We start from the raw sequence: 27,497 nt of genomic DNA on the forward strand, positions 1-27,497 counted from the left end.
TACGCCTCGCCTCGTCAGAGGTAAAACACCTCGCCTCATGCCCCGCCTTTTAAAACATTGGGTTAGGATATGTAGAGAACAATGATCTCTAATTTGGATTTATATATAAGGAAAAGACCGAAAGGTTTATTTCAATACCTTTCTCTCATATTCATGTCAATCTCTTCGTGTTATTTTTTTCCCTTATACCAAGTATATCATTGTAAAAGAGTTTAAAAAAATGTATAATGACTTTGGACTACTTATTTAAGGTTTGTGCTGGATATATTTGAATTTTAATAGTATTAGATCCATTGAGTATTAACTAATCTGTTACCCTTTCTATTTTCTTTGTAATGCCGCAGATGCTTTTATTACTGTTTGTGACAGATCAAAGACAAGAAGTAATATTTCTTGCGCCTATTGACATGAGCTAAATAGGGTTAACACAAGTATTAAATTTGAATAGATTTTGCATAAAAATTATCTCTTTCATTGCGAATTTATTATTTGTGCTTAAAATGGTCCCCTACAGCAAAGCAACAGAGGGACAAAGTTATGCAATTCCATGGAAGAAAAAGAAGACAATAAAACTATTAAGAACGTTAGGCAAACTTAATTAAAAAATCAAAGAATTGAAATGATCATCGCATCAAATGAGTTACAGGACTCGTTGTACAACCATGTACAAAATACAACTCTCCGGAAGACCTCCTGATATACATAAATAATATAGACTATAATATAAAGTGCTAATTTAACAATATTGATAATTCAAAATGTAACATCAGAATCATATCAAGTATATATTGCTCGTTTTATTTGCTAAAACTTTCTCTTCTCGTTCTGACCTTCTATCATATTTATTTTGCATGTAGGCGATCGATAAATAGTAGTAATCCACTTCATAGTTCATACACTAAGCTAGTAGAATTGAGCAAGAATGCTTGTGTTTTTCTTTCATAGTAGTAATTATCCTGAGAGGAAGCATCGGCTGAGAATATCTTCATGGCACCATTGACATGAAGTCCACTGCTTTGCAACAATCTTAAAGCATCAAAAAATGCATCCCCTTGAATCCCTCTCCCATTCACTTCATAACTAGGAATTAATTTCTCCTTGTCAAATTGTTGACTCCTTTGAATAAAAGCCTTCAAATAACCTCTTGGTGTTCTAACTTTATCTGTATAAAATTGATGGTTCACATAATCAATAACATCACCATAGTTCTTGTACAACTCAATATATATGGGGTAAAATCGAGCGATAATATGGTGCAATTAATTGTTGCCACGGAAATAACACTTTGGTTCTTTAAGAGCTCCCCTATGCAATAAGCAAAAGTTTCATTGTGCTTTGGAAATCTTTCATAGTCAATGTCAATGCCATCAAGATGAAATAAGTGTTGACAATAGATTTGAGGGAAGTGAATGCATTCGATATCTATTGTTGAGTGTCGGCTGGTTTGTACCCGTAGAAACATAATATAATTAACCAATTAAAAGTGCGTTCTTTTTAATAGTTAAGCTTTTAAATGATATGGTCAGACAATTCAACAGTACCAGTTAAAGATTTTTTGACCTAAACTCACTACAAGAAAGTAAGGATACGACGACATTTATTTAGTGACATTTGTAATAAATGTCGGGAAAAAATAAATTTTTCGACATTTATGACAAAATGTAGTAAAAAATGACATTTGTGACAAAATGTAGTAAAAAATGACATTTGTGACAAAATGTAGTAAAAATAACGACATTTGAATCAAAGTGTTGTAAAAATAACGACATTTGAATCAAAGTGTTGTAAAAATAATGACATTTGATACAACATGTCGTAAAAACAATGACATTTTTTTATTAAATGTCATAAAAATAATAACATTTGATGCAAAATGTCATAAAAATACCGACATTTGATATAAAATGTCAAAAAGATTGTGACATTTATTTTAAATATCATATTATTAGTCGGTAATTATCAACATTTACATTAATTGTAAATCATTGTTTGTCTAGAAGCAAAAAAAATATTATTTTTATCTAATACTATACCTTTTTAGTATTGTGATAATTACCCACAAAGTAAATGAGTTCTCTTATTATTAATCAACATTTTAAAAGGCTTTTCGGGACTCGCCGACTTTTGGGTGCGGCACTTGTAAAATGGCATGAGGTTCACGTGTGGAGTTTAGTTTTGTGAGGTTTACGTACGCCTCAAGTGCCTAATTGTGCACTATTATTGACCCTCAAGAATATTTTACCAAATGAATGATAAAGTTTTATTGATATATAAAAAATATGAAGATTGAGATTAATTCAAATAACAAAGTCAAGGTATTGCATATTTATTAAGTGAGAACATCATACTAAATATTATTTGATTTCTTCTACAAATATATAGATATACGAAATATATATCTTCACTTATAATTGGTCTCAATTTCTTAGTTTTGTGTCTCTAAAAATATTAAAGTTTTATTATTTTATAATGTGAAAGTACTTATGTATTTATTTATGAAGTAAATTTTAAATTACTATAATATAATTTGTTGATTATTATTTACTTTTAGGAAGGTAATCATGTATAGTTGATAATATTTTTAAAAAATTATTATTTATTTAAAAGTTACTCCTAAGACATTATAATTGATTTGTATTGCATAATAATTTTAATGCTATTGTATTATTTATACTTGCAAAAACATGTTAGATATTTTATTTTTACGAGTTTTTTTATCTTTTTAAACTTTTAATGTACTTTCTATTGGCCGCATTATTATACTATTTTGTAAATTAAAATATTATGTTTATTTAATAATATTACTAGTACTTGTTAAATGTTGATTTTGAAAGTAAAGTAAACAAAATAAAAAAAAAATATAAAAACAGAGACCATTTACGATTTACATAATTGCTATCCAAAAGTTAGCGAATTGTTAGACCCTAAGCGGCCGAAACCGCAAGACCCTAACATATTGGGGATTCTCAAATTGGCTCAATCTTTTACCAAACTCAGTCTAATTTTAGTCAAATTTGATTTCCTTCTATAAATTGCGGTTGCGAAAAAAGCTATGTATGGAGAGTATGGGAGATTTAGAAGGAAAAGATTTTGGCGGTAAGAATTTTCGGCTTCCCTCCTCCTAGTTCTAAAATTACAGTTTCCTTTATTAGTTAGAACTCTTTAGACAACCTAATTTTTATTACGCTGTGGTAATTTAATTGGAGATTTAAGCAAACGGGGAAAGGGAGGCAAGCTACTGGAAGAAGATTGATATAGGGTTCAGACTTTTGCAGGTTCTTATCTATCTTCTGTCTAATGATTTGTAGTGTGATAGTTAAAAGAAAGTATTTTTGTGTTCTGAAGTACTTACTAGATTTTCTCCTTTCCTAGTTATTTAGGCTCTTTTAAGTTTATTTTCAGAGTATATTTGAATTTTCTGTAAAAACTCTTTACACTGTCGTAAATCTTTATATGAAGTTCTAAGTGTATATACTGATGGTGAAAAACATATTCACTTTAGATTAAGTTCAAGGAGAGTTCTTCTCTGATGCTATATGTATAAGTTAAATTCTTAATGGATAAGAGTTGGATAAACATATTGAATATGAACGATCCTTTATATGAGCCAAAGAGTTTATTCGTTTTGCGTCATTGGATAGGCCTAGTGCATCTGAAATCTTGTGTCCATGTCGAACTCTATGGAAAGGAGCAGCTCCAAGCTCTGTTTATGGCCCAATATATAAACGATCCAAGGCTAAAGTAAAGAGATTTTGATGCAAGGGTTGAGATAGAAGTTCAAAAAGCTATCACAGTTATCCAAGCTGATATGGAAAAAAAGTTGGCGAAAGCAAAAGAAGATATGAAAGCAACAATAAATGATTAAGTAAAGGCAGGGGTCCAAGCACATCTAGAGAGTATAAGTATTACAATTGGCTCAAATAGTAAATCAATCACTAATGAGCAGGTAAATAACTTTATGATCATTCACAAACTTTTTTTCTCTTTAAGTTAGTAATTGCTATTTATTTTTCTTTTAATTATAATAATCTCCCTCTTTGTGATAGGTTTTCGATAACTCACATGAAGATCACCAACAATCATTATCACCGATTTCAGTTGTTCACAAAAATAAAGTGAGTTTTAGATCAAAGTTACGAGTAAATTACCCATCTGTTATAATCTCGTATTTGAGCAAAATATGTGAGAGTTTAGCTGTTGATATATTAGATATATAGCAAATTACGTAGTGTGGCTGCAACCTGTTTGAGCTGTAGTGCAAACTGATTTCGAACAGTAGCGCTATACCTCACTTAGAATGCATTTAGTGGAAAACTACATTCCTACTCATCTCCACCATTCCTTTATTTCTCTTCTATTTAGACAAATTAAATACAATCTTATATCACCATCAGATTCATTATATTTATTCTTATTTACTTTACTGTTTGGAGAATTGAGATTATCTTATAAATTTGTGAAATTCAATTCTTTTTGGGTTATTAGTTTTTGACATATGAGAGTTACAAGTTGTAGTTTTGGCCTGGCTTATTTCTTTATAATTTTTGCCTCTTCGGCTTTGGTTTAGTTTGATATAAGTTCTGTCATTGTTTGATTGAAGTATTCTTAATTATAACTATTGTCACACCTCCTTTTTTCCCACACCCCGAAAAGGGTATAAAAGAGTTTTTTCCAACTTAAAGTGACAATCGAAACGGGATTCATTTATTATTAAAAATTCAGAGTCGCCACTTGGGATAATTTATGGTGTCCCAAGTCACCGGTTCAAATCCCGACTCGAGGAAAAGATTGACTCTGTTTTACAGTCCGCGAACACAGAAATCCGGGTAAGGAATTCTGTTAACCCGGGAGAAGGTGTTAGGCATTCCCGGGTTTCGTGGTTCTAGCACGGTCGCTCAACTATTATAATTGGCATATTATCTGATTTTAATACATGTTTTAGCCTATGGTTCAATTTTAACTTATTAACCGCTCTTGTTCATTTTTAGGAAGATTGCAACGTCATTTAAAATATGTCTTGAACCACGTCACATAAATGCACCCGCGGTCCACGACACATTTTATTTAACATTGTTGGAATTTGGATTTGGGTCACATGAAATGCACACCCGAGTTTAGGAAGGTAATTTCAAATTACGCGCCTAAAACAACTACGCATTTTTCAACTTTGCGAGGGCCATAGAAAATTCGCTAAATGGTATGCCTCGAATTCTAAGGATTTAAAATTAATTAAATGAGGGCCATGAGTTTTGATGTTTTATTGTGGATGAAGTGGTATAAATTGATAAGTACAAAAGGCCTAAAGAAATGGGTTAGCTACATGTATATCACTGGAGTCTTTTGTTATAGCATACTACAATTCAGAAATGTGGAGTTGGCATTTATGTGAAAATAACAAAAGACATGTGCCAACTTTGGTTCATCTCCATATCATCTTCAAAAAGACCGACTTTCGTTTTCAAATGCTAGAAAGAAACTAACAAAATTTTATAACAAAATAATGAATCTTAAATGACCGTATGAGCACAAAAAAAAAAAAAAAAAAACCATGCTGAGAACTATTCGGATGAACCAGAAGGAACAAAACAAACATGGACATACAAAAATGCATTTTAAACTTGATTATAACAAAGAACACTTAAAGTAATTAATTTATTTAACACTATGCTAAAGAGAAAGTTGTAGTATCACCACTATAACTTCTACAGTACCATTTTGAAGTAGAGGAAGTTGAATCTTCACATGGTTAATTTAAGAAAATATGCAGCCAATAACATAAACTGAAGATAAGATCCTTTCACTAACGCAATCTATTTTTTTTACATCTTAATGTTGACAAATTGTTCAACTTCACATACTTCTTTAAATTTCAAAATATGAACATGGTGCTACATGAGCTTGAAATCTAAATGTAAACAAAACAATACCAGCCGGTTACAAGTCATGAGCCAAGAAAAATAAAAAAAGAAAAAAAAGAAAAAAAATGAGACAGAGTCATGAACATACTAAAATAACGTTAACATTTGCAAATCTCAATTCACTCAATCAAAGAAACATCATTCATGCGAACAGAGAACTTTATCAAAAGAATCAAATCAATTTGCTTCTGCTTCAATAAAGATGCTCTGACATTTTTTAACTCAAGAGCTTGAATTACATACCTATAAGAGAGTGAATTCAAATGAATAAAATCTGAAAGTTGTAGAGTCAATACAGCAGCAACAACAAAATCTCTATCAACTCTTCTTCAAACTCAAGATTCAAGGCCCGAATTATTGAAAGAAAAATTTAATGAAAATTTTCAACCTAAATTTCTCTCCTCCCCATCTCTTTTTTTTTTCTTCTCAAATTTTCTTTTTTATTTATAGCAAAATTTTCGAGATTTTTCAGTTTTTTTTTTAAAAATATTTTATTATTTTATTATTTTCTAATTAAAAGAAATCCCACTTACAAATTGCTTTTATTTTTTTTATAAAAAGAAATCCCACCTTTCTTTTCTTTTATTTTTTAAATTCGAACTTTAATTACTTTTATCTTATTTAAAATCCCACTTTTTTTTACTTTTTAAAAGACAATTCCACTTATTTAACTTTTCTTAAAAAAACAATCCACTTTCTTTTGCTTTTCTTTTAAAAATGCTACTTTCTTTTACTTTAAATTTTTTTAATTTTCAGATACCTTTATATTTGTTTTTTAATTCCAACTTTCTTTTACTTTTTATTTTTTTAAAATTTCCACAAAACTTTACTTTTATTTTTTTAATTTTCTACTTTCTTTTACTTTTTAAAAGAGAATTCCACCTACTTTTACTTTTATTTTTTTTATTCAATACTTCCCTTTTTCTTATTTTTTAAATCACTTCTAAAAATTAAAAAAAAATTAATATTTTTTCCGAATTTTTTTATTATTTTAAAATAAAAATAAAAATAAAATAATATTAATAGTAATAATTCACATTTTAAATTTTGTATTTTTACCCTATAATAAAAAGTATAACAAAGCTAAAAATTGTAGGTTAAAACCCCTAAAATATTTACATAGAAGAAGTGATAAAAAATTAAATATTATCAAAAATTAGGTGCTCACAACTGCCCCTCTTTGTTTGGAAACATGAAGAGTTTTCAAGCAAAGATAAGGTGAGCCATGTGACTAATTTTTGAACATATTTTTATTCAAAAGGGAAGAAATAAGGATAAGAGAAAAGAGAAAGGGTGCAACCGAGTCTTGGTTTTGGACAACCTACATATCCCGGGTTATAGGGGAATCAAGTTGCGTGTAGTTCAAGAAGTTTTGGTAGCTGGTACTACCGAAGAACTGTGATTTTGCTGCTATTACTGCTATTTCTGCTTACTGAACTCCTTATTACACCGTGACAAAATAAAAGAAGCCAGACTAAACTGTGATATACAAATTACAAGAATCCTATCTATATCTTGAACTTGCAGTTTCTGCTGCCCTGCTGACTTGTACTCTCTGAGTGAGATTCCTTTGTTGCTGACTTGAATTGCATTCTGAGATGCTTTCCCTTTGTTCTTCAAGTGGGCTTCTCATTGTTGTCTTCCTTTGAACCTTGCTGCTTCCCTTCGTTCTCTAGGTGGGCTCCTGATTACCAACACTTGCGCTGCTTTTCCTCGAAACTTGAACTGTTTCCCTTCGTTTTTCAGGTGGTTTCCTGATTGCTGAACTCCTTTGAACCTTGCTGCTTCCCTTCGTTCTCTAGGTGGGCTCCTGATTGCCAATACTTGCACCGCTTTTCCTCGAAACTTGAATTGCTTCCCTTCGTTCTTCAGGTGGGCTCCTGATTACCAACACTTGACTTGCTGCTTCCCTTCGTTCTTCAGGTGGGTGCCTGATTGCCAAAACTCGAATTGTATTCCCTTGCTCTCCAGGTGGGCGCCTGATTGCCAAAACTTGAATTGTATTCCCTTACTCTCCAGGTGGGCGCCTGATTGCCAAAAATGGAATTGTATTCCCTTGCTCTCCAGGTGGGCTCCTGACTACTAAAACTCGAATGTATTCCCTTGTTCTCCAGGTGGGCTCCTGACTGCTGAAACTTGAAATGTATTCTCTTGTTATCCAGGTAGGTTCCTGATTGCTGAACTCGAAATGTATTCCCTTTCTCTCCAGGTGGGCTCCTGACTGCTAAAACTCGAATGTATTCCCTTGTTCTCCAGGTGGGCTCCTGACTGCTGAAATTTCAACCGTCTTTCCTTGTTCTCCAGGTGGACGCCTGATTTCTGAAACTTGGTCCATCTTCTTCTTGAAACTGCTTTTCTTTGACTTGTTCTCCCTTGTTCCTCCAGGTGGGCGCCTGATTACCAATACTTGTGCCAATCTTCCTTGAAACCTGATTTATTTTCCCTTGTTCTCCAGGTGGGCTCCTGATTGCCGAAACTCGAATTGTTGTTCCTCGTTCTCCAGATGGACGCCTGATTGCTAATACTTCAATTGTTGTTCCTTGTTCTCCAGGTGGACGCCTGATTGCTAGTACTTGGTCACACTCTTATCTTTGATATCTGTGTTGTTCTCCCTATTCTTCAGATGGGCACCTGACTTCAACAAAAATAGACAAAACAAAAGAAATTTTCTGCCCCAGTTTGGTAGCTGGGCGCATCTGTGAGTTTAAACTGAATCACATCACCAAATATTACTAAGAATTTGAAAGCTAGATCCCTTTATCTAGGGGGGTCCTGACAACTCTTAACTAAACGACGATTTTAAATCTAAGCTATATCTTGTTATCTAAGGAGGTCTTAAACTACTCTCCATTATCCAGGAGGGTCCTGACAATTCTTAATTAAACGACAATTTTAGAGCTAAATTATATCTACTGAAGGGTATGTCTTATGCTAAATCTTGTTATCCAAACCAGTTTTAAACTACGTCCCATTATCCAGGCGAGCCCTGACAACTCTTAAATCAAGTCTTATCTTAAGAGTAACAATTCTACGGCTAAATTATATTACCCTACAACAAGAACTTATGCTAAACCTTGTTATCTAATGGAGATCTCAAAGCTAGGTCCCATTATCCAGGAGGGTCCTGAAAACTCCTAATTGAATCATATCTTAAACATGCGAACTTTAAAACCATCTTATTCCTTGGGATACATTTATGCTAGATTTTACTACTCATGACTGTTTTAAATTTTAAACTAGGTCCTATTTTCCAAGAGGGTCCTGACAACTCCTAACTGAATTCTATCTCCAGAATGAAAATTTTGAAACCAACTTATATTCTTTTGGGGTACATTTATGCCAGATCTTGCTACTCAGTCATGTATTCTGAATTTTAAACTAACTCCCATTTTTTAGGAGGGTCCTGAGAATACTGCGATCAAACCTGCATGGTACTTGTCTTCCTTACAGGGTGTTTCCTGAAACAAATGCCATCTTTGCCCCTGTTTCAAATCAAAGAAAATCTTGTTAGTTTAAACGTGGTGGTTAGTTGTGGCATTCTTGTTGGGGGTGGTTTTCTCTTTGCTAGGCTCTGCTTCGTTTCGACTGCCTTGAACATGGTCGAAGGATTATTTTGACCTTCTGACTGATCCTTAACTGCAGGATCCCCAACTGTTGTTCTCCATTTCTGACCTTTCTGTCTGAACTCGTATATCTCCCACGACTTTACTGAACCATTCTACCGATTTAACTTATGCTTACACCATATGTCCCACTTTTCATCATATTATCTGTGGCATGTTCTAGCCGCATTTTGCTTTGTGCAATTTCGAAACTGGTAGTAAGCTTTGAAATTCCTTCTTATTTGTTGAAACAAGGCTAAACTTGGAAAAATTAACAGCAATGAAATGCAATGATTTTGGGAATTAAGAATAAAGAAGAAAATCCGAATTTGGATGACTGTTGGAGATAGGAAAAAGGAACTTATCTGAGTGGAGTCACTATCACCAATGATCATGGTATGCATTTTGGATTAATCGGCCTAGTCTATTTAACCAATCTCTTTTCCAATTGTTTTACTTTGTGCTCCAAGATGTTCCACAACCCAATTTACTTTCCGCCAACTTTACGGATCTTGTTCGACTGCAGTGTCCTGAAGGGTTTTCACTAACAAACCTCTCTCATTTGTTGATTCCTCAATTCTTTGTCGCCTGATGGTGCCCGTGAAAGTTTTCACTAATAAGACTCTCATTTTTAATTTTCTCTCAGCTTTCGTCGCCTCATGGTGCCCGTGAGGGTTTTCACCAATAAGACTCTCTCATTTTCATTACTTTCCCTGCTTGGACCAGAGTGTTACCTTGATATGAATCACCTTTATTTGCTCGACTTGGCATCTCTCGAAAACTGATCGGAAGGTCTTTCTTTGGACCGTAATGTGGGCTTTTGGATGAGGTTAGAAAGAAAGGGTATCAAAGGCTCAAAACAATTTGACATGAGTTTAAAATTATAACTTTTGGAATCACATTTCTTATTACAAATACAACCTCTGCCCCAGTTTCTTGCTTGGGGATCTTTTGACTTTTATTTTACTATGACTGAACCGTAAAGCTGCCTACGTATCCTTAACAGGAATCAGGTCAAACGTAGTTCACACCTGAATTTCCTTGTTGTTATACTTTTCACTTCTTTTCTTTTCTTTATCTTTTTTTTCGTGATTGATTCCAAAATAAGGGTATGAAAGAAATAAATAAGGCTCAGAAAGGGGAAACAAAGGGTAAAGTGTTTAGATAGCAGAACAAATTGCCTTCGTCATTTCAATCTTCGAAATAATGCCAAATACAAACAATCAACAATTATAACAAAGAAATCATACATAATATCTTTTTAGTGCATCAGAATTGATAGTCATGTCTATGCATTTTCCTTCGATATCTGTTAAACATAAAGCACCATTGGACAATACTCTAGTTACAATGAATGACCCTTGCCAATTCGGGGCGAACTTGCCTTTTGCCCCAGCCTGATGTGGAAGGATGCGTTTCAGCACTTGCTGGCCCACTTCAAACTTCCGGGGACGCACCTTTTTATTGTATGCTCTTGCCATTCTCTTTTGATACAACTGGCCATGACACACAGCTGCCAATCGTTTTTCATCAATCAAGCTCAACCGCTCCAAACGGGTTTTGATCCACTCATCATTATCAATCTCAGCCTCAGCGACAATCTGAAGGGACGAGATTTCAACTTCCGCAGGTATCACTGCTTCGGTTCCATATACCAACAAATAAGGGGTTGCACCTACTGAAGTACGGACAATAGTGCGATAACCTAGCAACGCAAATGGTAATTTTTCATGCCATTGCTTGGAACCTTCTACCATTTTCCGAAGTATCTTCTTTATGTTTTTGTTGGCTGCCTTAACTGCTCCATTAACCTTGGGACGATATGGGGTGGAATTGCGGTGTGCAATCTTAAACTGTTGACATACTTCTTTCATCAAATTGCTGTTAAGATTAACACCATTATCCGTGATGATCACCTTTGGGATTCCAAATCGACAGATGATATTTGAATGAACAAAATCGACCACTGCTTTCTTGGTTACTGACTTGAAAGTTTTGGCCTCAACCCACTTGGTGAAATAATCAATGGCTACCAGAATGAATCTATGCCCATTGGACGCTGTTGGCTCAATTGGTCCAATGATATCCATGCCCCAAGCAACGAAGGGCCATGGTGCCGACATCGTGTGCAATTCCGATGGTGGAGAATAAATCAAATCTCCGTGTATCTGGCACTGATGACATTTGCGCACAAAACTGATACAATCTTGCTCCATGGTGAGCCAATAATAACCTGCTCGGAGAATTTTCTTTGCCAGCACATATCCGCTCATATGTGGTCCGCAGACTCCTGAATGTACTTCGGACATGACAGCCGTAACTTGTCTAGCATCTATGTATCTTAACAATCCAAGGTCTGGTGTTCTTTTATACAAAACTCCTCCACTTAAGAAGAATCCACTTGCCAACCGTCAAATTGTTCTCTTTTGATCCCCCGTGGCTTGCACTGGATATATCCCCATTCTGATGTACTCCTTGATATCATGGAACCATGGTTCGCCATCAAGTTCTTCTTCAATCATGTTGCAGTAAGCATGCTGATCTCGTACTTGAATGTACAAAGGATCGACATAGGCTTTGTCCGGATGGTGCAACATTGACTCTAGGGTAACCAAAACATCGACGACCTTATTATGGACCCTTGGAATATGCCTAAACTCTACTGATCAAAACCGTTGACAAAGATCATGCAAACATTGTCGGTATGGTATGAGCTTGAAATCGCATGTTTCCCATTCTCCTTGAATTTGATGTACCAGAAGATCCGAGTCTCCTAAGACCAAGACTTCCTGGACATCCATGTCTGCAGCTAGCCTTAAACCCAAAATGCATACTTCGTATTCAGCCATATTGTTGGTACAATGAAAACGAAGTTGACCTGTAACAGGATAGTGATGCCTTGTTTCAGAAATAAGCACGGCTCCTATTCCCATTCCTTTCATGTTAGCAGCCCCATCAAAGAAAAGTTTCCAACCTGGTTTTTCGGCCTGTTCTAGCTCGTCAATATGCATCACCTCTTTATCGGGAAAATAAGTCCTCAGTGGCTCATACTCTTCATCGACTGGGTTCTCGGCCAAATGATCGGCCAATGCTTGGGCTTTCATCGTAGTCTGAGTCACATAGATGATGTCAAATTCTGTGAGCAAAATCTGCCACTTCGCAAGTCTTCCTATCGGCATGGGATTTTGAAAGATATACTTCAATGGATCCAAGCGTGAAATGAGGTAAGTAGTGTAGGATTACAAATAATGTTTCAATTTCTATGCCACCCAAGTTAGGGCACAACATGTCCTTTCCAGGTGAGTGTACTTAACCTCATAAGCCGTGAACTTTTTGCTAAGATAGTAGATGGCCTATTCTTTCCTGCCTATGACGTCATGCTGCCCCAGTACATAGCCAAATGAATTTTCCAGGACAGTTAAGTAAAGAATCAAATGTCTCCCTGGTCTGGTGGTACCAGCACATGCGAGTTAGACAAGTACCCCTTTATCTCATCGAATGCTTCTTGACACTCATCAGTCCACTTGATCGCAGCGTCCTTCTTCAGCAACTTGAAAATAGGCTCACAAGTTGTCGTGAGCTGAGCAATAAACCTGCTGATGTAGTTCAACCTTCCTAACAGACTCATCACTTCAGTCTTGTTCCTCGGAGGTGGCAATTCTTGTATGGCTTTGATCTTTGATGGGGCCAATTCGATGCCTCGCCGGCTGACTATGAATCCCAACAGCTTTCCGGATGGAACACCAAATGCACACTTGGCAGGGTTAAGCTTGAGGTTGTACCTGCGAAGCCTCTGGAAGAATTTCCTCAAATCCCCAACGTGGTCGGCCTGGCGCTTTGATTTTATGATCACATCATCTATGTATACCTCAATATCCTTATGTATCATATCATGAAACACGGTAGTCATGGCCCTCATGTAAGTTGCCCCAGCGTTCTTCAAACCAAATGGCATTACCCTGTAGCAATAAGTCCCCCATGGCATGATGAAAGCCGTCTTTTCTGCATCTTCTTCATCCATTAGAATCTGATGATACCCGGCATAGCAATCCACAAAAGATCCTATCTCACGTTTGGCACAATTATCGATCAAAATATGGATATTGGGTAGTGGGAAGTTATCCTTCGGACTTGCTTTGTTGAGATTGCGGTAATCGACGCATACTCTGATCTTGCCATCCTTTTTCGATACAGGCACGACATTAGCCAACCAAACAGGATATCGAGTGACCCGAATAACCTTTGCATCCAACTGCTTGGTAATTTCTTCTTTAATCTTCACACTCACATCAGTTTTGAATTTCCTCAACTTTTGCTTGACAAGAGGGAATGCTGGATCAGTAGGCAATTTGTGGACCACTAAATCAGTGCTCAAACCCGGCATGTCGTCATATGACCATGCAAAAACATCTTTGTACTCGATGAGTGCTTTGATTAACTCTTCCCGGATCTCTGGCTCGAGGTGGACACTTATTTTAGTCTCTCGGACATTGTCTGTGTCCCCTAAATTGATGACTTCTGTATCATTCAGGTTGGGTTTGGGTTTTTCTTTGAAGTGAATTAACTCCTTACTAATCTCTTCGAAGGCTTCATCCTCATCATCGTATTCTGATTCGTAATCACAATCTACTTCTTGAACTAATATTTCGGAATCAGATTGATTTTTAAGACTGGGCTGAGGATTCCTTATGCATGCCATGTCATTAGAACCAGCGTAAAAAGAACTGTATAGAAAAGAAAAGAAAACAAAAAGGAAAACCATCAGGAATGATGAAGAAATGGAAATTGTATTTTATTGAATGATAAAAGATAACAAGGTTTGCACACTCAAACAGACTGAAAAAAATGAAATCTGGATTACAACCCTGGAATAATCCGTACAAACTTAAAGGAAAATCAAACCAAACTACCAAGACTCCTTCCGAGTAGGGAGAAGAGTAGCCTTCCAATTATTAAACTTTGTTTTTGGCCCGACAAATTGCACTTCCGCGTTGCTAGAACCTTCTCCAAATTCCACCATGTTCACACTATCGAACAACTTCTCAAATCTTTCAATTAACTCCTTGTCAGGATCAATCACAGAACTAGGAATTGCTGTTACTGGGCGACTCCTCGTACCGGACTTGACAAATGATCTGGAAAGACGTGGGACCGACTTTGGAAGGACCCATGCCCTCTATTTCAATTTCCTGGCTCTTTTTATGTCTGCGGCTGTGGGCTTGAATCCCAGACCAAATGTTCCTAAGTTTTCAGGAAGAGACACGGGCTGTATGATGCCTTGCAGAGCTGATCCCAAACCCTTTCCTGGTACAAAACCATTCTTCAGCATTCATACGCTACCATGACTGATGCGACGGTTATCTTTGGATTTGGGATACACTTCCCTTCTGGAACTTTCTCGACTGACATTGCGTCAGAAACTTGGTAGACCCATGGTCCCTTGTCATCTTCCATTTCAATGAATGGCACAATGGTGTTGCTGTGAGTGCAAAAATTATTTTCGCCGTGCACAACTATTTCCTGTCTGTCCCATTCAAACTTGACCATCTGATGGAGTGTTGATGGTATTGCTTTAGCGGCGTGAATCCACGGTCTCCCTAATAGCAAATTGTAGGAAACAGCTATATCCAGCACTTGGAATTCCATTGTGAATTCTACTGGATCTATAATCAGCTCCAATATTATGTCCCCGATGGAGTCTTTTCCCCCACCGTCAAATCCCCACACACAGATACTGTTCTTATGGATCCTCTCATCTTCTACTTTCAGCTTGCTTCAAGTGGAGAGAGGACATATGTTCGCATTTGAACCATTGTCAACCAATACCCGGGTAACTACGAAATCCTCATATTTCACTGTAAGGTAAAGGGCTTTGTTATGCTCAGTACCCTCTACGGGCAATTCATCATCGGAAAAAGTGACTCTGTTTACTTCAAAAATCTTGTTGGCTATCTTTTCCAGATGGTTTACCGAGATCTTGTCAGGGACATGGGCCTCATTCAAGATTTTCATCGGCGACTGACGGTGCTCATCTGAATGGATTAACAATGAGAGCAATAAGATCTGAGCGGGCGTTTTCCTCAACTGCTCTACAATAGAATAGTCATGCACTTTCATTTTCCTCAAAAATTCCTCTGCCTCTTCTTTAGTTACAGCTTTCTTTACCGGCGTTGGATTATCTTTAGATCTTCTTAACTCCTCGGGAGTGAAACACCTTCCTGAGCGAGTCAAACCTTGTGCTTCACAAACTTCTTCTTTGATTTCTTTCCCTTTGTAATTCACTGTCACCCATTCATAATTCCAAGGAACAGCCTTACTGTTGATCACTGGAAGCTGAGTTACTGGTTTTATAATAACAGGCTTTGTGCGAGCACCCTTCACGACCACAACAGGTTTACTTGCAACCCCTGGTACTACCACTTTAGCTTTCTCTGGTTTCACTGCAACAGTGCTTGACGACCCTTTCTCGGCTACCACAACTGGCTTATTGTCTACCTCTTTCAACTGGATCACTGATTTCCCACTGGTTACCTTCTCCTTTGAACTGGTTTCGCTGGAACGGATCATCATTACCGTCTACGAGGGTTTCTTAGTCTCCTCTCCTTTGTGTACCAACTCAATCATATGGGTCTCATGGTGAGCTGGCAGTAGATTATGATTGATATTTGGTGCTTCTGGGGCCTGGACCTCGATCCGATGAGTATCAATAAGCTCCTGCACAGCTGTTTTTAGTTTCCAACACTTCTCTGTATCATGCCAGGGGCTCCTGAACAGTACTCACAACTCACCGAGTGGTCAAGATTTCTAGGAGGAGGATTTGGCATTTTAGGCTCAATTGGATTCAGCATGCCCAACTGCCTCAACCTGTGGAAAAGACTGGTATATGATTCCCCCAGTGGAGTGAAAGTCTTTTGCTTCTGTAACCTCTCATTCTTGAAGGCTTGGTTTGGTCGGAAACCCATTCCGGGGGGATTTCTGTAGGCTCTTGGGGGTGGATATGTGTTTTGTGGAGCTGGGTATGGATTTTGTGGAGCCGGCACACGCCATTATGCGTGTGCCGGGGTTTGGGTATAGGTTTGTGCCTGCTGGACGGAAAAATGGGGATCTGGCGGTGGGTAGTATTGTTGTGGAGGGCTATATGGAGTGTGGGGGTAATTTTGGTGGTAGGGTCGGGGTTGGTTATAGTAGGGTGATGGGCCTCTAGATCCGAACCAGGCTTCGGACTCAATTGTCGCAACATCTTCTTTCTTCTTTTTCCCAAGTACACCCCCAGTGCCGTTTTGGATGGCCTGGGTGGTTGCCTTGATTGCTGAATAACTCATGATCTTGTTGGACTTAAGTCCCTACTCGATCATGCCTCCCATTTTTACAACCTCATTAAAAGACTTGCCGATTGCGGACACCAAATGACCAAAGCAGGTCGGCTCTAAAGCCTGCAAAAAGTAATCAACCATCTCGCTCTCTTTCATTGGGGGATCTACCCTTGCTGCCTGCTCCCTCCATCAGAAACCATATTCTCTAAAGCTTTCACTGTGCTTCTTCTCCAGTTTAGTCAAGGACAGTCGGTCTGGAATGATCTCAAGATTATACTGGAAGTGACAAGCGAACGCTTGTGCCAGATCATCCCATGTGTACCATCTTCCGTGATCTTGGCGGGTGTACCATTCCAATGCTGATCCACTCAAACTCTGACTGAAGTAAGCCATTAACAATTCATCTTTTCCTCCGGCTCCCCTCATCTTACTGCAAAAACCTCTTAAGTGTGCTACTGGATCACCGTGCCCATTGTATAGATCAAACTTGGGCATCTTGAAACCTGGCGGCAATTGCTCATTTGGAAACAAACATAGGTCCTTGTAGGACACACTTACTTGACCTCCTAATCCTCACATGTCTCGGAATGACTGTTCTAGGCTCTTAACTTTCCTGAACATCTCCTCATGTTCGAGATTTTTGGCTAGTCTCTCAGCTTCTCTCGGGAGATCAGAATGTGGATTATAGGGGTAGGTTTTGGGAGCTTTGAAGGTGGGATCCGGGGGGTAGTACTGGTGGTCCTGAGCTTGGAACATAGGCTTACTCGAGGATCTATGGAGTGCAGCTGGTGGAAATGCCATAAAGATAGGGGTGACTGGCGGAGGGGGGTATGGAATTGATTTTGGTAGTGGAGCTTGTGACATATGAGAAGTAGTGCCATGGTAATGTTGGTAAATGGGAAAGCTTGGATCGATGGAAGGATGATCCTAAGCCTGAGCCGGTGGTGGGGTGGAAGCAGGGTTAGCAGGGTAAGCTGGGGGTGATTGTCCTTTAGACCAGGCCTGATACATCTCGGCTATCTGTTGCTTAAGTTTGAGCATCTCCTCTTTCATTTTACTGACGTCCAACTCCTCTACCTCAACACTTGTGTCGACATCCGGGATAGACATGATTTCTGGTATTGGTCCTTTTGATTTGGTTTGGTAATGATAATGTGCCAGTATCCTCTAGATAAACTAACTGCTTGAATTCTCTACAAAATAACAAACTTGTTAGTTTTTAGAGTTTAACACATATGCAATTACACGTTGGGACGCAATGCACCTAGGCAATTAACCATTTTCTATCATGCATTTGCTTCGGTTGCGTGCGTCATTCCGGCCTCTCATAATTGTGCCCCTTCTTTTAAGCTTCCTTTATTCTATCCTCCTTTATTTATTTTTCATTTCCCCCTTTTCTTTTTAGTGGTGGTCGAATCCTATAGAGATTGCCTACGTATCATGTCCCCACATGAATCAGACCGTGCGTAGTTCTAGTAGATAAGTGCACAAGTAAACAACTCTAAAAAAACAAATGCTTCCATTACAAAACTCAAAATTAACAAATTCCAAAAGACTAACAGATTTTGAGGCAAAGACGAAATACAGACTCCGAAAATAAGCTATCATACTCCAACAAAAGGAAATAAAGAACAGAAAGAAAATACAAACTCAACATGACTGACAGACTTTAATCGAAACGTAAATATAGACTTCATGAGAAATCATGAATACATCAATGCTCCTGGTGCCCGCGGGACATCATTCGGTCTCGCCGCGGGCCTATATGCAAGATCCCTTTGAAGTCGGTCCAAGTCACTCATTATATGCTTAACAAATGTCATCATTGCTGCGAAGAAGGTAGTGCGAGTCATATCCTCACAGATCTGGCACTTTATAACGACGTAGTCGGCGATGTTTCTAATTCTCTATGTTATGATGCCTTTTTCTTGTAACAAACGCCCAATCTGTTGGGCCCTGGCTTCCAAAGTTTGGTCGGCCACATGATTCTGCTCCTGAAGTTGTTGCAAGTCTATTTCTAATTGCGCCAAGGCCGTATAACAATGTTCCCTTTCAACCCTGAAGTCTTTTGCCTGTTTGATCATTTTTTTTTCTGTGGCGATGACCCTTTTCTTTAGCCCTGCAACCTCATTGTCATACTTTTCTTTCAGCTGCTTAACCAGACGTGCTCGTTCTGCTGAGTTTTCGGCCAATTGTTTTCGAGCCCTGGTTAATTCACTTTCTGCTTTGTTCAGATCAAAATTATATTCGCCCACTTTCCGCCTTAGGTTATCTATAAGTTTTTCATCTTTGGAACTTCGGGCGGGGTTTTTTGCAGCTATTTTCATCTTTTGAATTTGGGCTCGAAGGGCCTCATTTTCTTTAGCTAGTTTCTTTTTCTCCCCCTCATCTGTGGCGACCTGCAGACCTTTCTCAAACTGCAACTCCATGACTTGCTTCTCCAATCTGCCTATTGTGGCCCTGTACTCATGTTCTTTAGCCAACCAATCCCACTGTTCTTGCGACGCCCCGACAAACTCCTGGAGATGGGGTCTCTTGGCCGGCCTCCCAAACTCGATTTCTCTCCTATACCAAGCAAGGTATCCCGACGAAACTTCACCTTTGGATCGATCACGTACACATGTATTTGCCGTTAAGTATTGACACTCGCTCCAAATTTGGCGGACTGCTGCTTCGTGAAATTGTCCGTTAGGACCGATCTCAACCACTTGGCCCCTAAGATCTTCATCTTTCGGAACTATTTGGCATCTCCCCAACTGCCTCAAAACTCGATACGGGGCATAGGGCTGGATACTCCTGAGTCCCATCAAAAGGAAATAGGGTCCAGTGGCTGGCATATATATGATTTCATCCACAGGCAGCCATCCAAATGTCCACTCTATTTGGCTTGCAGTGACGGAACGGAGGCGCTCTATCCACTCTGTGACCCCTTCTGGCAAGCTGATTCCATCAACCCTCGTAGAAAATTTCTCAATGCATGTTTTGTCTGTCGACCCATAACTCATAAATTGAGGACGACGGCATAGGTGTTCAATCATCCACATCTGCAGCAACACGTTGCACCCCTAAAAAAAGTCTCTCCCGGCTTTGCAGGCTGTGAGAGCGCGAAAGATTTCAGCTACTATCATGGGTGCGAGGGTGCTGTTGGCCTGAGTAAACAAAGTGCTGACAACCCCGGCTGCTCGTATGTCAATATTCCCATCTTTTCTAGGAAACACCAAAAGTCCCAAAAAGACCACCATAAATGCAAAACATTTGTGTTCTTCCCACTTAAGGCGTTCCCTTGCTGCAGATTTTGTTTTCCGGCTTGTTGAACCCCCATATATGACCATATCTGTTGTATATAAACTGCAAAGTACAAAAACCAGCTGCCAAGTCTGGGTTGTGGACCTCCCTACTTATTTTCAAAGAGTCTAAGAACCTGTGCACGGCTATGGCCCTCGGAGCAATTAGGTACTGGTGTCTCAGAGGAACTTTGGGACCCCCAATATATCCGACTATTTCTTCCAATGTTGGGGTAAGTTCAAAATCTGAGAAATGAAATACGTTGTGAGCCGGGTCCCAGAATGTGACCAATGCCTTTATGATATCCCCTCTAGGATTAATTTTCAGCAACCCAGCGAGGCCTCCCAAGTATAGATTGACCGTGTCTTGCCCTGATTTGCCCAAGTCATCCCACCACATGTGCAACTCCAAAGGGATCTTGTTCATAATTGTTACTGGTAAATTCTGGCTTGTGCTCATTCTGCACATTTATTAAGGTGATTAATCATGATTTACTCTATTTAGAATCAAAACTGACCCTTTTTTTCAGATTTTTTTTCTAAAACCAAAAGCCCAACTTTGCAAATACGGCATTTCAGCACTTCCGGAGGGAGATTTTAAGGCTGTGCCTGCTAACTTGCCAAAAATTGAAAAAAGACCAAAGGTGGCTGTTTATGCGAAATCAGCCATCCGTCATCCCTTTCGGGAACATTTGGCTATTTTTGATAAAAACGGCATCACCTTACCTATTTACAGTAAAATAATTTTTTTTTTCGTTTTGGGCTATTTTTGGCAAAAAGAAGTTGGATCCGATGAGGGTTGCCTACGTATCCCACACCCTGTGAGAATCAAACTGACGTAGTTCGGCAAATAAAACAAACTATTTTTGAAAACAAGATTTTTTTTCATTTTATTGGCAAAATAAACAAACTATTTTTGAAAACAAATTTTTTTTCTTTTCCTTCTCCTTTTTTTCTTTTTTTTTTCTAAAAAATTTTCTCAAAAATTCGGCAGAGTTTCAGCACTATTTGGACATTGTTTTTTTCAAAACAGGCGATTATACTCTCTTTAACCCTCATACTGCTATTTCTCTTTCCTCAAAATATTCAAAAACCGATCAACATGCAAGTCCGAAGCAAATAAATGCACAAGTAGCAAGTAAGATGCATCAGGATGATTTTTTTCATTTTTGGTACACCTGTCCTAGACAGACCCAACCCCTGTGTTGAGCCTCCAAAATCAAATGCACATGATGCACACAAACGTTTCTATTAGGGATCCGGCATGAAGCTGAGTTATTCTAGGTTCAAAGCCTGGGTATTTGTTCTAGACTGTGTACCCGAGCGGACAACTCGAGCCGAGGAGGGGGCTACGTACCGGGAACCAAAAGGCCATCCAGCTTAGTAGCTTGTCCGAGCCTCTTTCTTATTTCAAGGTATGACACTAAAAGAATAGGGAGTCTCGACCAACGAGCACATCCCCGAAGGTGAGAAGAGAAGGGTTTCGTAGCAGTTTATATACACTTCAGATAATATCAAAGCGGTAAAAGCAGCATTTAGCACATTAGGCCCAAACATGTAAAAATTAGATAATAAACAAAGCCAATTATAACAATTATTCCAAGCTCGAATTCTCGAACCCTGAACCAGAAGTTCTGGGTTCCAGTCCCCAGCAGAGTTGCCAGGCTGTCACACCTCCTTTTTTCCTATACCCCAGAAAGGGTATAAGAGAGTTTTTTCCAACTTAAAGTGACAATCGAAACGGGATTCATTTATTATTAAAAATTCAGAGTCGCCACTTGGGATAATTTATGGTGTCCCAAGTCACCAGTTCAAATCCCAAATCGAGGAAAAGATTGACTCTGTTTTACAATCTGCGAACACAGAAATTTGGGTAAGGAATTCTGTTAATCCGGGAGAAGGTGTTAGGCATTCCCGGGTTCCGTGATTCTAGCACGGTCGCTCAACTGTTATAATTGTCCTATTATCTGATTTTAATACATGTTTTAGCCTATGGTTCAATTTTAACTTATTAACCGCTCTTGTTCATTTTTAGGAAGATTGCAACGTCATTTAAAATATGTCTTGAACCACGTCACATAAATGCACCCGTGGTCCACGACACATTTTATTTAACGTTGTTGGGATTTGGATTTGGGTCACATGAAATGCACACCCGAGTTTAGGAAGGTTATTTCAAATTACGCGCCTAAAGCAACTACGCATTTTTCAACTTTGCGAGGGCCATAGAAATTTCGCTAAATGGCATGCCTCGAATTCTAAGGATTTAAAATTAATTAAATGAGGGCCATGAGTTTTGATATTTTATTGTGGATGGAGTGATATAAATTGATAAGTACAAAAGGCCTAAAGAAATAAGTTAGCTACATGTATATCACTGGAGCCTTTTGTTATAACATACTACAATTCAGAAAGGTGGAGTTGACATTTATGTGAAAATAACAAAAGACAGGTGCCAGCTTTGGGTTCATCTCCATGTCATCTTCAAAAAGACCGACTTTCGTTTTCAAATTCTAGAAAGAAACTAACAAAATTTTATAACAAAATAATGAATCTTAAATGACCATATGAGCACAAAAAAAAAAAAACCATGCTGAGAACTATTCGGATTAACTAGAAGGAACAAAACAAACATGGACATACAAAAATGCATTTTAAACTTGATTATAACAAAGAACACTTAAAGTAATTAATTTATTTAATACTATGCTAAAGAGAAAGTTGTAGTATCACCACTATAACTTCTACAGTACCATTTTGAAGCAGAGGAAGTTGAATCTTCACATGGTTAATTTAAGAAAATATGCAGCCAATAACATAAACTGAAGATAAGATCCTTCCACTAACGCAATCTATTTTTTTTTACATCTTAATGTTGACAAATTGTTCAACTTCACATACTTCTTTAAATTTCAAAATATGAACATGGTGCTACATGAGCTTGAAATCTAAATGTAAACAAAACAATACCTGCTAATTACAAGTCATGAGCCAAGAAAAAAAAAAGAAAAAAAAAAGAAAAAAAAATGAGACAGAGTCATGAACATACTAAAATAACGTTAACATTTGCAAATCTCAATTCACTCAATCAAAGAAACATCATTCATGCGAACAGATTAAATACGAAAGAAACTTTATCAAAAGAACCAAATCAATTTGCTTCTGCTTCAATAAAGATGCTCTGACATTTTTTAACTCAAGAGCTTGAATTACATACCTACAAGAGAGTGAATTCAAATGAATAAAATCTGAAAGTTGTAGAGTCAATACAGCAGCAACAACAAAATCTCTATCAACTCTTCTTCAAACCCAAGATTCAAGGCCCGAAATATTGAAAGAAAAATTTAATGAAAATTATCAACCTAAATTTCTCTCCTCCCCCTCTTTTGTTTTTCTTCTCAAATTTTCTCTTCTATTTATAGCAAAATTTTCGAGATTTTTCAGTTTTTTTTTTAAAAAATATTTTATTATTTTATTATTTTTTAATTAAAAGAAATCCCACTTACAAATTATTTTTATTTTTTTTATAAAAAGAAATTCCACCTTTCTTTACTTTTATTTTTTAAATTCCAACTTTAATTACTTTTATCTTATTTAAAATCCCACTTTTTTTACTTTTTAAAAGAGAATTCCACTTATTTAACTTTTCTTAAAAAAACAATCCACTTTCTTTTGCTTTTCTTTTAAAAATGCTACTTTCTTTTACTTTAAATTTTTTTAATTTTCAGATACCTTTATATTTGTTTTTTAATTCCAACTTTCTTTTACTTTTTATTTTTTTAAAATTTCCACAAAACTTTACTTTTATTTTTTTAATTTTCTACTTTCTTTTACTTTTTAAAAGAGAATTCCACCTACTTTTACTTTTATTTTTTTTATTCAATACTTCCCTTTTTCTTATTTTTTAAATCACTCCTAAAAATTAAAAAAAAATTAATATTTTTTCGGAATTTTTTTATTATTTTAAAATAAAAATAAAAATAAAATAATATTAATGGTAATAATTCACCTTTTAAATTTTGTATTTTTACCCTATAATAAAAAGTGTAACAAAGCTAAAAATTGTAGGTTAAAACCCCTAAAATATTTACATAGAAAAAGTGATAAAAAATTAAATATTATCAAAAATTAGGTGTTCACAGCTATTTTTTTAATTTATGTTCACTTGTCTGTTAGCAGTTTAAGAATTGATGGGTCTATATTGGATGATATCTTTTGATTTGTGAATAGTGAAGCTTTTAGTTCAAAAGAACTTTTACAATGTTGTCAGAGAAGGAGATGTAGTATAAATGTGCTATCAATGTTGCCTCTAGACTTTTGCTTGTAATTTAAAGTTCTTATGTTATTTTTGTAGAAGTGTGCGACATTCTGAGGCTATATAGGCTTTGTCTTATTGATTTTATCTTGTACTCGACACTCAATTTAAAGTCTATAAACTATCAAAGTAACCTTTCTAATATTTCTTTTTCAGGTTAACAAAATTAAGAAGAACGAAACAAATGAACTTTGGACCAAAAAAAGTGGGTAAGTTTGGAAAAACATGTAACACATATGGTACTTTTTCAACTTTATGTGATTCTTTGCAGAACTTCTGAAGGATGTAAGATCAATTATTGGCAAGGAATACTTGGCTTGTGGAAAGATAGATCCATAAAACCTTGTTGTAGAATTTGTTCTTGAATTTAAGGGAATTCGTTCAGATTAGGAGTGAATTTGACATAGTTTCATGTTAAAATTACGTTATCTTTTATGATTTAGTTTGAATTACGTTTTATTTGAGATATAACAGGTCATTTGATTTGAACTCTTAACTTGTAAGGAGAACCCTTATTATGTCAGTTTTACTATGTTCTTCAAATACAAGGTGAGAAGAAATTTTTTCTTTTTCATATTTGTTACATTGTGTGTAAAGATTGACATTTTTGAATGTACAAATCAAATTAATATGTATGAGACACGACGAAAAACTAAATAAAAGATTATTATTCATATTTTAGAAATTTGATATGCATATTTTAAAGTGGCATTTCAGAAGATTTAATAAATGTCACTAATTTATTTGACATTCACCTAAATGTTGTAAATATTTTATTGACAGTTACTAAAATGTCGTAAATTATAAAGCGACATTTTTTAAAAGCTGTAAATAAATGTCATAATCTTTTTACCAACATTATTCTAAATGTCAACAATTTTAAGTGACGTTTCAAAAAATGTCATAAATAAATGTCGCAAATTTCTTACTGACATTTATGCAAATGTCGGAAAATTTCCGACCCCAAAATTAGTGATATTTGATACAAATGTAAATTAAATGTTGGTGAATGAATTTGTGACATTTAGACATCATTATGGATATTTATTTAATGTCATCGTATCCTTACTTTCTTGTAGTGACTCCAGCCTGAAAGGCTAGGCAAAGCTTTAACATTAGGGTATTTCGATTTGATTGATGCAACTGAGTCTAGGGTTAGGTTTGATGCCCAATATGGTGAGAAGGTACCATTCTGTGGGTTCCCTAAATGGTCTGCATCAATGGCAAAGCTGAGAATGAAATGAAAATCAATGCCCTCATCTATTGGAACATCATCAAATGTTATTGGCTTGCCTGTTGCTCCAATATACTCCATCATTACCTTCTTTCCATCTGAAATAATTTTGAATAGCTAAAATTGAGACAGAGGTTCCAAAAAGAATTAAGCTATACATGAATAGTGTAAAAGAATTTTTACACTATTATAATTATCTAAAAGATAGTAAAAATAAATAACTGTTCTAATAAGTAAAACTCGTTACTTGAAAAAGTAGATTCTCATACACACACAAAATTGGGAGGAGATATATAGGAGGATTGCTTTACTATCAATGTATTTTATCTGGTTTTACGTTATATTTCAAGGTCATTAACATAGGTTTACTATAGACAATTACTTTTTGTTATATGTCATGATCTTAGTATGATCGTATAAAATATTTAATTATAAATTGTTAATGCACATAAATTAAATTTTTTTAATAAAGATTTAAGTATTTAACTTATATATATAGTACTGACTATATAAAGAAATTTTACACTAATATTCTACGTTATCAATAGGTTTATTTTTATTTGACATTTACATTGTTACTTGCGGTCGTTCCAACAATCGCAATTGCTAAGAATTTCCGTCCGTTGAAAACGTCAATCCAAAAAGTTTGGAGGAGGCTAAAATTCTTGCCGTGTCTATTTGTGTCGAAAACAAAGTTGTGACTAATTTTATTAGTGAAGAGTGTTATTATTTGTAAAGAAGTTCGTAATAAAGAATAACAAAAAATTTATGTAACTTCTTGTTTTAATTTTCTCTTTTGAAAATGTTTTAAGTGGCATAAATCGTGAACAGTAGCGGACCCAAAATTTTGTGCAAGCGGGTTCAATCAAAAAGTACATAACTTTAGTCATAAAATAATAGTTATCAAGTGGGTTCAAATAAAATATTTATACAAAATTTACGCAACTTTAATCGTAATTTATACATATACACAATATTATTTTTTGATGAAGCGGGTTCAGTTGAACCCGCTTGTCACCACGTGCGTCCGCCACCGATCGTGAATAGTGTTATTCCTTCTTTACTGGGAAAATTAATTGTACACACTACTATAGCGTAAGTTAACATGAATATAATTAGGAGGTAAAAAGAGTGCAATTATTTACCCTAGAACACCAACCCTAGAAAATGATTTCTCCTTTTTTTTTTTCTTTTTTTCTTTTTTATGTAAATTTGACGTAAATTTAGCTTACATAAAAATTAAAATATGATAAACAAAGAAAAAAAGGAAGCAACATCTTTGACTTACCACCGAATTGCTGGACACTGAGCAACAACGCAGTGATATGAAGGAGAACGAAGAAAACTTTCGCCATATTTCTGTTTATTCATAAAAAACGAAGTAGAATTTAACCCTTCCTCCTTTTATATAGACTATTAAAATGCAATAATAACTAAAATATAAGCCGGCAAAGATCTTTTGAACATCCTTTTTGTCTAAACGTGTGAAGCTGAAAAAACTCCTTGCTACAAGGCATGGCGGCAATATCCCAATCGTCAGATTTGGAAATAACAAGAAGCCTTGGAAATTTTGATTACTTTTGGGTAGGGATGGCAAACGGTGCGGATTGTAACGTTTAATTTATACTCCTATAACAAATTAAAAGAGAGTCGAAGATGTATATATATATGATGTTTTATACTTCAATACCACACAAGAGGGGGTGATTTGTGTGGTGTCCAATTTTTCGTTTAACCTGATTATAGAAGGACACCTGGTTCTTCTATGTGTTCCAACTATTATTGTTGTGGAATAATAAGTATAGAAATTAAAGAACACAGAAATTTTACG

At 36.3% G+C, this 27,497-nt stretch overlaps 1 long non-coding RNA gene and 1 pseudogene across 1 annotated transcript; one reads left to right on the forward strand and one right to left on the reverse strand.

Annotated features, from left to right (window-relative positions):
- Window positions 1-884: 884 nt before the first annotated feature.
- LOC104220985 (chitinase 2-like) lies at window positions 885-25,750 on the reverse strand (annotated as a pseudogene).
- On the forward strand, window positions 2,907-4,432 carry LOC104242042 (uncharacterized). The gene is made up of 3 exons (XR_714873.2): window positions 2,907-3,275; window positions 3,642-3,946; window positions 4,047-4,432. It is a non-coding gene; the product is annotated as an uncharacterized lncRNA (long non-coding RNA).
- Window positions 25,751-27,497: the final 1,747 nt, after the last annotated feature.

The sequence above is a fragment of the Nicotiana sylvestris genome, chromosome 5, assembly GCF_000393655.2.
Source record: "Nicotiana sylvestris chromosome 5, ASM39365v2, whole genome shotgun sequence".
Taxonomy (NCBI): Eukaryota; Viridiplantae; Streptophyta; class Magnoliopsida; order Solanales; family Solanaceae; genus Nicotiana; species Nicotiana sylvestris.